The sequence below is a fragment of the Ranitomeya variabilis genome, chromosome 6 (assembly GCF_051348905.1).
Source record: "Ranitomeya variabilis isolate aRanVar5 chromosome 6, aRanVar5.hap1, whole genome shotgun sequence".
NCBI lineage: Eukaryota > Metazoa > Chordata > Amphibia > Anura > Dendrobatidae > Ranitomeya > Ranitomeya variabilis.
The window spans coordinates 31,225,577-31,237,844 of NC_135237.1; positions in this window are offsets into that span (position 1 = coordinate 31,225,577).

Below are 12,268 nucleotides of genomic sequence, written 5' to 3' on the forward strand. Positions count from 1 at the left end.
TCTCTTTTCCTTCATTTACATTATACTTGAATCAACTGATTGTTTAAACAATCCATCAAATGAGCGACCGGCCGATCTAATGAAAAATGAGGTTTTATTTGCAACCCACAAATCCGCACTGTGACTGCAATGTGTGGATGAATCCTTATATTGTCAAAAAGACCTAATGTAACAAGCACAGATGCTGCATCTTCTTTACTTACAGACCTACAAAGCCTGATTTAACTTTTTAAATGTCATGGTGTACAATTAGCTAAAAGAAAACTAATTTACAAAAACAAAAGTATTCAAATAAACAAAATAAACTAAAAAAATTAGCATATCTACATGGTTAGATTTCTTATATTTGTTAACATATTTAACAATATATATCTATATTATATATTTAGATTTTTTATATATATTTTAAATTATATAATTTTAAAATATATAAAAATTCTAAATATACAAAAAACCTATATATAAAAAATCTATACATAGATTTTATATATATATATTTAGATTTTTAAAATATTTTAAAATATAAAACATTTTAATATAAAAAAATCTATATAAAAAATCTAAATATATTTAGATTTTTATATATTTAGATTTTTTAAATATTTTTTTAATTAAAATAAATAATATAATAAAATAATAAAAATAAATATATAATATATACATAATAATAAATATATAAATAATACATAATAAATATATATTATATAATAATAAATACAATATTTTTTTTTTATATATATACTGTATATATACAACATCTAAATATATAAAAAAATCTAAATATATATTTAGTTTTTTATATTTAGATTTTTATATGTTTATTATACATACATAAGTTATTATATATTTCAGAAAAAGGCAATACAAATAAATATAAAATATATATATATTTTAAAAGCGTAAAACCCTGACGAATAATAGTAAAGTGAATGGTGTCTTTGAAAACTCTGCCTCGTATTACAAAAGAACATCTGTATGACAATTAAAAAATAGAAAAAAATAGATGGTTTGTGGAAGATGGGAAAGAAGAAATGAAAACACAAAAAGGACAATTGGTTGTGCCAGGAACGGGAGGAGCTGAGATTGAAGAGAAGATCCTCCACCTGGAAAACAAAAGTTGCCCCTCAATGCGGAGCGGGGTGAGCGTCATTGTCTGGTAATCTCTATAAATTGCTGCCAAACAAGTTTCTGAACAGGAATCGAAAAAGGAATTTTCTCGCGTTCATTCGTGAGTATCTCACAAAAGAAGTGAGATTACTTGTTCAAAACCAGAGAGAAGGTTTCTGGATCAGTTTCTGTTGACACTTTCCTGACCCTGCCACCAGCACAGATAACTTTCTATAAATTGTGGTAAGGACGCAGCAAATTCACATCACCGCCACTATAGCTAGACAAGAAAAAACATAAAATAAACATCTCCCAACAAAATATAAAAAAATCATGTTTTTTTTCTTCTCCCATGACAGCACACCAGGGAATATACGGGTGTTATAAAAAAAAATAATACACGGGTAAATACAGGTGTTGTCATGGGTTCCGGAAAAAACGGCTACCGGTAAGTAAGTTTGGTGTTTTCCCTTCACCCATGACAGCATCTGTGTCACGCTCGCGCCCTGACTGGTGGGCGTGAGCTCAGGGGGTTTGTGGCCCCACTGTGCCACCAACCAGACTACCCTGGAAGGGGCGTGACTATGACAGCTGCCTTGGTCTTCACTGGAGCCTCTGATGGTGAGGTCAGGCTTGTGCGGCAGGAAGCTGCCAGGCGCTACTCCAGGGTGGTGTCTGGCTGTGGCTGCTGATCCCACTTGGGAAACAGGAACACCAGGATTGGTGCGGGCATCAGGCAGGACTGGCAGAAGAGCACGGATGAAACTCAGATGAGTAGGCTGGCACGGCTGAGACACAGAGCTGGCAGGTACGGCAGAGACACAGGGCTGGCAGTCACGGCAGAGACACAGGGCTGGCAGGTACGGCAGAGACACAGGGCAGGTTGGTGTGGTGTATGAAGGAACAGGTAGGGACCTGTTCACACAGGAGATGCAGGTAAGGAAACAAGCTGGAAGGAAAAAAGTATGAAGGAACAGGTTGGGACCTGTTCACACAGGAAGAGAACCGCAAGGCTGCAGATAGGAGCGGTAGATCAGCAAGAGATAGCGCAGCAACAGAAGCTAAGCAGAGCGGAACCGCAAGGAATGCGGAGAGGAGCTGCAGCAAGAGATTACTGCAGCAACAGGAGCGGAGCAGAGTAGAACGGAGCAGAACCGCAGGAGTGCGGAGCAGAGGTAAAGCTGCAAGAGAGACAAGGGTAGAACCACAAAGTGCAGAGCCAACAGTAGAGTGAAGGCACAGAGTGCAGAGCCAAGAGCAGAGTGAAGGCACAGAGTACAGAGCCAAGAGCAGAGTGAAGGCACAGAGTGCAGAGCCAAGTGCAAAGCAAAGGCACAGAGTGCAGAGACTAGAGCAAAGCAAGGTCGCAGAGTGCGGAGCCAAGAGCAGAGCTGAGAGCACTGCAGGGAAAGAAACCACAGACAAGGAGACAGAGATAGGACAAAGTTCAGACAAGGTAATGAAACAAGACAAGGTACAAGAACAAAGACACAGGGACCAGGATATTCAGCCTCCTGGAGGGCAGACAAACTAGATACAAGGCAAAGCAAGGAGAACAGCCTTCAGAGAAGGCAAGACACAAAGCAAGGCCTGGCAGCTCAGAAGCAAAACACAAACTGAGTTAACACATTGCACAGGCCCAGTCCACTGGGTGGAGCTGCACTAAATACTGGAGGCCTCTTGGTAATTGGTCAGGAACAGATTAGACAGGTGTACCTGATTCCTATAAGAACCAGAGAGTTCAGGCACCGCCCCCCTATGCACACAGCCAGGAAGCATGCAGAAAGCAGAGGCACAGAATATGGAGCTGGCAAGAAACAGAAACCACAACATGACCTGGAGCAGTGAATAAGATAGTGTGAGAGATGAGAGGCCATGCCGTGATGCCAGCAGAGTTGTTACAATCTGTATAGTCCCAGGTGTGCTGTCATGGGTTCCGGAAAAAAAACAGCTACCTGTAAGTAACCTTGGTGTTTCTCCTAAATTGTTAATCTGGCACCAATCCTCTTGTGATATGTCTGGATTTTACTCAACAGCTTTCCCTTCTTTTGTTGGCTGCCTGCACCGACAGTCTAATGTTTGGACACACCTGATCATGCAATTGTTTTCCTCGTTCTTATTGGAATGGGCACAAAGATTCAGACTGAAGGCAACAAACCCTCGAACGTAACACATATGGAAACCAGTGTAAGTTTGTGCGGGGCAGTAGCCATGAGTAAGGTACTCGTCTCTCATGCCCCAACATGACTGTGGGAGTCATGGCGGGTGTTTGGACTTGTGCTGTGGACTGTTGGCTCTACCCCCTTGCAGGTCGAATCTTAAGGTACCTTCACACGAAACGACTTTGTAACGATATCGCTAGCGATCCGTGACGTTGCAGCATCCTGGCTAGCGATATCGTTTAGTTTGACACGCAGCAGCGATCAGGATCCTGCTGTGATGTCGCTGGTCGCTGAATAAAGTTCAGAACTTTATTTGGTCGTCCGATCGCCGTGTATCGTTCTGTTTGACAGCAAAAGCAACGATACCAGTGATATTTTACACTGGTAACCAGGGTAAACATCGGGTTACTAAGCGCAGGGCCGCGCTTAGTAACCCGATGTTTACCCTGGTTACCAGCGTAAAATGTAAAAAAAAAAACAGTACATACTTACATTCGCATCCCCCGCCGTCTGCTTCCCACACTGACTGAGCGCCGCAAAATGAAAATTAAAGCACAGCACAGCGGTGACGTCACCGCTGTGCCCTGCTACTGCCGGCGCTCAGTCAGTCAGTCAGTGCAGGAAGCGGACGCCGGGTGTTGTGATCCTAGTGGTAGAGGATCTCTGAAATTCCAGCTAAGTCCGCAAACACAAAATCTAGCTCATAGGGAGGTGGTAACTAGGCTGACCGAATAACTAATCCTAACACAACAACTAACAGTAGCCGGGGAATGTGCCTACGTTGATTCTAGACGTCTCGCACCAGCCGGAGAACTAACTAACCCTAGAAGGGAAAATAAGACCTCACTTGCCTCCAGAGAAGGGACCCCAAAAGGTATGATACAAGCCCCCAACAAATAATAACGGTGAGGTAAGAAGAAAAGACAAACGTAAGTATGAACTAGATTTAGCAAAGTGAGGCCCAATAGCAGAAAATAGAAAGAGGACTTATACGGTCAGCAAAAACCCTACCAAAATATCCACGCTGAATATCCAAGAACCCCCGCACCGACTAACGGTGTGGGGGGAGAATATCAGCCCCCTAGAGCTTCCAGCAAAAATAAAGAATCACATTGTAACAAGCTGGAACAAAATAGCAGTAATGCGGATTAACAAAATAAGGAAGCAGGACTTAGCTTATCTTGCAAAAAGCAGGAGACCAGGAGACAGGAGCCAAAAGACATAGACTGATTACATCGATTCCAGGCAGTAGACTGAATTTCCAGGAAGTCTGAATAGGAACACCCAAGGCCAAACGACCCAGGTGGGGACAAACCTGGAGAAAGGCAATCCAAGTGTAATACCGCTAGTGATCACAAGAGGGAGCCAAGAAATACAATTCATAACAGTACCCCCCCTTTAAGGAGGGGTCACCGAACCCTCACCACGACCACCAGGGCGATCAGGATGAGCCACGTGAAAAGCACGAACCAAATCGGCCGCATGAACATCAGAGGCGACCACCCAGGAATTATCCTCCTGACCATAGCCCTTCCATTTGACCAAATACTGAAGCCTCCGTCTAGAGAGACGAGAATCCAAGATCTTCTCCACCACGTACTCCAACTCGCCCTCAACCAAGACCGGAGCAGGAGGGTCAACAGCAGGAACCACAGGCACAACGTACCGCCGCAACAAAGACCTATGAAACACATTGTGAATGGCAAACGACACCGGAAGATTTCCAAAATTTTATAAGGACCAATAAAGCGAGGCTTAAACTTAGGAGAGGAAACCTTAAGAGGGACATACCAAGAAGACAACCAAACCAAATCCCCAACACGAAGTCGGGGACCCACACCGCGGCGGCGGTTGGCAAAACGCTGAGCCTTCTCCTGTGACAATTTCAAGTTGTCCACCACATGACTCCAAATCCGCTGCAATCTATCCACCACGGAATCCACCCCAGGACAGTCAGAAGATTCAACATGACCCGAGGAAAAACGAGGATGAAAACCAGAGTTGCAGAAAAATGGCGAAACCAAAGTAGCGGAACTAGCCCGATTATTGAGGGCAAACTCAGCCAATGGCAAGAAGGTCACCCAATCATCTTGATCCGCAGAAACAAAACATCTCAAATAAGCCTCCAGCGTCTGATTAGTTCGCTCCGTTTGGCCATTAGTCTGAGGACGAAAGGCAGATGAGAACGACAAATCAATGCCCATCTTAGCACAAAAAGATCGCCAGAACCTGGACACAAACTGGGATCCTCTGTCAGACACGATATTCTCAGGAATGCCATGCAAACGAACCACATTCTGAAAGAACAAAGGAACCAGATCGGAAGAGGAAGGCAACTTAGGCAAGGGCACCAAATGGACCATCTTGGAAAAGCGATCACACACCACCCAGATTACAGACATACCTTGAGACACCGGAAGATCTGAAATAAAATCCATGGAAATGTGAGTCCAGGGCCTCTTCGGGACTGGCAAGGGCAAAAGCAACCCGCTGGCACGAGAACAGCAAGGCTTAGCCCGAGCACAAATCCCACAGGACTGCACAAAAGAACGCACATCCCGCGACAAGGAAGGCCACCAAAAGGACCTAGCTACCAAATCTCTGGTACCAAAAATCCCAGGATGCCCTGCCAACACCGAGGAATGAACCTCAGAGATAGCTCTGCTGGTCCATTTGTCAGGAACAAACAGTCTATCAGGTGGGCAAGAGTCAGGTCTACCAGCCTGAAATCTCTGCAACACACGTCGCAAATCAGGAGAAATGGCCGACAAAATTACTCACTCTTTAAGAATACCAGCTGGCTCTGAGACTCCCGGAGAGTCAGGCACAAAACTCCTGGAAAGAGCATCTGCAGCGCCCCAGAGTCCTGGTTGTTGCAGTACTGTGGCTCCGCCACTAAGGGGAGCTACGGTGCGTCCGATGGCACTGAAGGAGTTCATCTGATCAGGTATCACAGACACCAATACATTTCACAGCTGGGCCACCGGGGGGAGCTAAGGGTTCTATTCATTAGGCCACTCCCCACCATAGTGGGTAAACTGGGGGTCAGGCAGGAAGTTAGATCAGAAAGCTGACTGGATTGGACGAAGCAACACCTAGTGGCAGAGGGTGTTGTGGAGGAAGAGACAGTAGGGTCTCTGTCAGGGGTGGGATCCTGACAGAGGCTTGGCATTGAAAAGAACGTAACGGGTCCGCGCCAGCTCCGGGAAGCGGCGGGACCCAAGAAAGGACTAGAAGCGAGATAGATTGTGCTGAGTGAGAAACAAGATCAAGCAATAGGAGAATACCAGTAGGGGTCGTGCTGTAAGACCGGAGCAACATCCTACTGAGGCGCACTACCGGCGGCCGGAACGCCGAGGGAGTATTTCATTAGACAGCTTCAAGCAATACTCTAAACAGCGGCAGGACAGTCAGTCTCAGGCGGGCTGTCTCACCTAAATCACCTATGAAGTCTTGGGAGGCAATTGCGGGAGAGGGGCGTCTCTAGGGTCCCGGAAGAACTCCAGGCCTACCCGACAAACGGGTGCCGTTCTAACTGTAACATCAGGAAGGGACGGAAGATTAGCAGAAGATCAGTTAATCGAGTTGTGAGGGAACAAGAGAAACAGACACAACGGTTGTGGGGTACTTTCCGTAAGCATAGCAGGGAAGGACTACAACACATAGCGCTAAGAAGGAAGGCACCGATTTCCACCTGTGAAGTGAACTCTGGAGGTGCCATTGGACCGGCCGGACTTGCGCAGCCTGGTGAACCGTATTCTGGACTGAGGACTCAGAGATCTCCAGTAAAGAGGTAAAGAGACTGCAACCTGGTGTCCTCGTTATTTACCGCGACCTGCACCCCACAACTGCACCACCAACATCCACACCTATCATTCACTGTGCGCCCCACGGCAGGGTCACGGGCCGGGGCCTAGCCGCCGTGACAACCCCAGAAGCAGAGACTCAGAGGCCCGGTACCGGGTACCCCTCGGCCCTGCGGCGGTGTGGGGGCGCTCCAACTTGGCGTCACGAACAGGATCTACTTAAGCCTGAAGAATCAGGTCATGTGTGCCTTGGAACTGTGATTTATCGTGCTTGGACTGTGCTTTATTACAAGGACTGTGTGTTACCACTTGCCGCCAGAAGTTCCCGCCAAAACCGCCGCCATTACAGCGCTAAGGAGAGCGCAGGAGAAGAAGAAGGGCGTGGAAGTGGGCGTGAACAAGCTGAAGAGCGCGAAAGACAATGGCCGCCCAGTCTAAATATCTCGGCCCCTTGAGGACGTGTCCGTCAGCAGCCGATATCCGCCTCCTGATCCTTAATGGTGGGCAGAGACAACGAAAACGAAACCGCCCACGAAGAAGAGAGCGGGAAAAGGACCAGGAAGAAGGAGCGAGCAACATGGAGGCCGCCATGGCCAGCCGCCCGGAGCCGGAGCGTGGGGTCGGAGCCGAGGATTCCCCCAGCTACCCGGAGAGGCACCACAGCCAGACCTCCACAGTTGACGCTGACCTCCTGCAGACCGGAGTGGACGGGCTGATCCATCAACCCCGGCGGATGCAGCTGAGCACTGAGGCCGGGTGGAAGAAGACCATCATCGGGAGCCTCACCAGACATCTGTCGGCAGCCTCGTCTGGTCCGGAGCAAGAAAGAAGTTCCAGCGCTCCGAAGCCAGAAAGCAAGGCCCTGCCGGAAAGCGAGGTGCTGCAAGCAGAGATGACAGCGTCGCAGCACAAGGCCCCGCAGCCAGCGTTCCAGACCCCAGCGGAGACGGAGCAGACCAGCACCGGAGGAACCGCATCTGAAGCAGGTAGGAAGAGCCACCCTGCCCTGACGACCGACACCACTCCAGTGACTGCTAGTACCACAGCTGCTGACTCCGTTCCAGTGACTGATCTTGCAGCAGCCGCTACCTCTGCTGCAGCAGATGCCCATACTCAAGCTGCGCAGACCTCCATCGCTGCGCATGATTTAATCGTACATGAAAGACGGATTAACGGCGTTTGTCCAGCACTGGGTGTAACCCTGGACCTCACTTTGCCCAGGCCAAGAAGGGTTAAGTGCCAGGTGCAGCCCTGGAAGCCGTCCAACTAAGCCTCGGAAACCTGAAACTGTAAATAGTTAACTGTTTATTTCCTTGCTATTTTGCTGCTAAAACCCGTCCTGGGTTAACTCTTAAAGGGATCCCTTTGTTTACCCGGGATCCCTATTGCTTTTTATTTTTGCTTTCACTTTCATTTTTGCTTTTTTGTTCCACAATGTTATAAGAACTGCCGTAATCATGAACAGTGCATGATACAAACTTCCTGTATATAGTTTGCACCTTATTAAAGGCGCTTCCTACTGGTTTTACTTAGAAAGAGACTCTTTGCGAAGATACCGCACCGGAGCCTTTGCTGAGAATGGACTGGTAGTCTGAGAAGACGTACTACCTCAGAAAGACTTGATCCTCTCTTAAAGGGGATGCCAAAAGTGTACTTATGAGTGATACTGTTTTAGAACAGTAATGTGATGACAATGCTTAAAGAGAAAATGATAATGTTTACATGTAGAAGTTGTATGTAATGGTTTAGTTAATTGTACAAGAAATCTTGATAATGTTCTTTAGAAGGAAGTGTGAGAGCTGGAAGAAAGGTGCAGTAGGCCCGTAGGGGTAGACATAGTGTCCTGCATAGTCGGTAGTAGGAAAGTAAAGATGGAATTTAATGTTCTAGAAAATGTTTGATAATGTTGACAAGCAATGGGGATAGAAAGTAAACCCTGAGTCCTCCATAGTAAGTTAGTTATTGTAAAGAAAGAGTTAATAATGTGTTACAGAGGACAGAAAGTGAACCCGTAGGGGTTAGGTAGTGAGTCCTCCTAGGAGCCATACGTAGATGGCTCAGTGCTTCTAAAATTGAAAGTAATGTTATGTTCTATACTGTGTATAGTAGTTGAAAAGGCAGTAGGCCCTGGCTGAACGGGGCGGTCCTGTAACTGAAAGGAGAGGCAGTAGGTCTGGTGCCGATAGGACAGGCGGTCCTGCAGATTTAAAGAAGGAGAATGGAAAAAGTTAAATTACCTTATAATGTGATTATAGGAAGGTCTTTAGTGGATTAAGAGTGTATGTCCTTAAAGGCAATGTTAAATTATTGTTCAACAATTTTGCACTTAGTAGAATACCCGGTTGGGTAACAGAAGTTAATTATAGCATGTTGCTATGATATTTTACTATGTTTGTAACGTTCAAGTGTCCTTACCTCCCATAAAGGGAAGCCTGTTCAAATATGCTTATTGTTATTGCACTCAACAAAATTGTATGTCTTTTTGCTAACTTGTATTGTTGTTTTCTTCCCAGTCCCGGAGTACTGTGTTTAACCAGGGGGGAGTGCAGCGCCCCAGAGTCCTGGTCGTTGCAGTACTGTGGCTCCGCCACTAAGGGGAGCTACGGTGCGTCCGATGGCACTGAAGGAGTTCATCTGATCAGGTATCACAGACACCAATACATTTCACAGCCGGGCCTCCAGGGGGAGCTAAGGGTTCTATTCATTAGGCCACTCCCCACCATAGTGGGTAAACTGGGGGTCAGGCAGGAAGTTAGATCAGAAAGCTGACTGGATTGGACGAAGCAACACCTAGTGGCAGAGGGTGTTGTGGAGGAAGAGACAGTAGGGTCTCTGTCAGGGGTGGGATCCTGACAGAGGCTTGGCATTGAAAAGAACGTAACGGGTCCGCGCCAGCTCCGGGAAGCGGCGGGACCCAAGAAAGGACTAGAAGCGAGATAGATTGTGCTGAGTGAGAAACGAGATCAAGCAAAAGGAGAATACCAGTAGGGGTCGTGCTGTAAGACCGGAGCAACATCCTACTGAGGCACACTACCGGCGGCCGGAACGCCGAGGGAGTATTTCATTAGACAGCTTCAAGCAATACTCTAAACAGCGGCAGGACAGTCAGTCTCAGGCGGGCTGTCTCACCTAAATCACCTATGAAGTCTTGGGAGGCAATTGCGGGAGAGGGGCGTCTCTAGGGTCCCGGAAGAACTCCAGGCCTACCCGACAAACGGGTGCCGTTCTAACTGTAACATCAGGAAGGGACGGAAGATTAGCAGAAGATCAGTTAATCGAGTTGTGAGGGAACAAGAGAAACAGACACAACGGTTGTGGGGTACTTTCCGTAAGCATAGCAGGGAAGGACTACAACACATAGCGCTAAGAAGGAAGGCACCGATTTCCACCTGTGAAGTGAACTCTGGAGGTGCCATTGGACCGGCCGGACTTGCGCAGCCTGGTGAACCGTATTCTGGACTGAGGACTCAGAGATCTCCAGTAAAGAGGTAAAGAGACTGCAACCTGGTGTCCTCGTTATTTACCGCGACCTGCACCCCACAACTGCACCACCAACATCCACACCTATCTGTTGTGATTTTGCTTTTTGCTCCCTCTAGTGGTCATTAGTGATTTGACTCTGGAGCTTCTGTCTTTTCCTATATCCTCACCTGGGCCGTTAGTTCAGGGGCGTTGCTATATAAGCTCCCTGGACCTTCAGTTCAATGCCTGGCATCGTTGAAATCAGAGCTAATCTGTTGTGCTCTTGTCCTATGATCCGGGTTCCTGTATTTCAAGCTAAGTCTGCTTCCTTGCTTTTTGCTTTTGTTTTGTTTGGTATTTTTGTCCAGCTTGTTCCAATCTGTATCCTGACCTTTGCTGGAAGCTCTAGGGGGCTGGTGTTCTCCCCCCGGACCGTTAGACGGTTCGGGGGTTCTTGAATCTCCAGCGTGGATTTTTATAGGGTTTTTGTTGACCAGATAAGTTATCTTGCTATATTCTGCTATTAGTAAGCTGGCCTCTCTTTGCTGAACCTGGTTCATTTCTGTGTTTGTCATTTCCTCTTACCTCACCGTTATTATTTGTGGGGGGCTTGTATCTTGCTTTGGGGTCCCTTTCTCTGGAGGCAAGAGAGGTCTTTGTTTTCTTCTCCTAGGGGTAGTTAGATTCTCCGGCTGGCGCGAGTCATCTAGCGATCACCGTAGGCATGATCCCCGGCTACTTCTAGTGTTGGCGTTAGGAGTAGCTATTTGGTCAACCCAGTTACCACAGCCCTATGAGCTGGATTTTTGAATCTCGCAGACTTACACGTTCCTCTGAGACCCTGTCCACTGGGGTCATAACAGTATGCCAGGCCAGTATTAAATGTTTAATGCATTGCAGAAGTGGGATTATAAGAAAGAAAATTTTGAGTTTTTTTTTTCCCTCTCTCATTTTTTTTTTTTTTTCTTTTCCCCTTTACCTCAGAGTGGCTTAAGCTTGCTGCAGACATGAATGTCCAGACCTTGATTACAAGTGTGGACCAGCTTGCCGCTCGTGTGCAGGGTATACAAGATTATGTTACCAGAAATCCTAGGTCTGAACCCAAGATTCCGATTCCTGAACTGTTTTCAGGAGACCGATTTAAGTTTAGGAATTTCAGGAATAATTGTAAATTGTTTTTGTCCCTGAAACCTTGTTCGTCTGGAGACTCTGCTCAACAAGTAAAAATTGTTATTTCATTTTTACGGGGTGACCCTCAAGATTGGGCTTTTTCGTTGGCGCCAGGAGATCCGGCATTGGCTGATATTGATGCGTTTTTTCTGGCGCTCGGTTTACTTTATGAGGAACCCAATCTTGAGATTCAGGCAGAGAAAGCCTTGCTGGCTATGTCTCAGGGCCAGGACAAGGCTGAGGTGTATTGCCAAAAATTTCGGAAATGGTCCGTGCTGACACATTGGAACGAGTGTGCACTGGCCGCTAATTTTAGAAATGGCCTTTCTGAGGCCATTAAGAATGTTATGGTGGGTTTTCCCATTCCCACAGGTCTGAATGATACCATGTCCCTGGCTATTCAAATTGACCGGCGGTTGCGGGAGCGCAAAACCGCAAATTCCCTCATGTTGTTGTCTGAACAGACACCTGATGTGATGCAATGTGATAGAAAAACCGCAAATTCCCTCATGGTGTTGTCTGAACGGACACCTGATTTGATGCAATGTGATAGAATCCTGA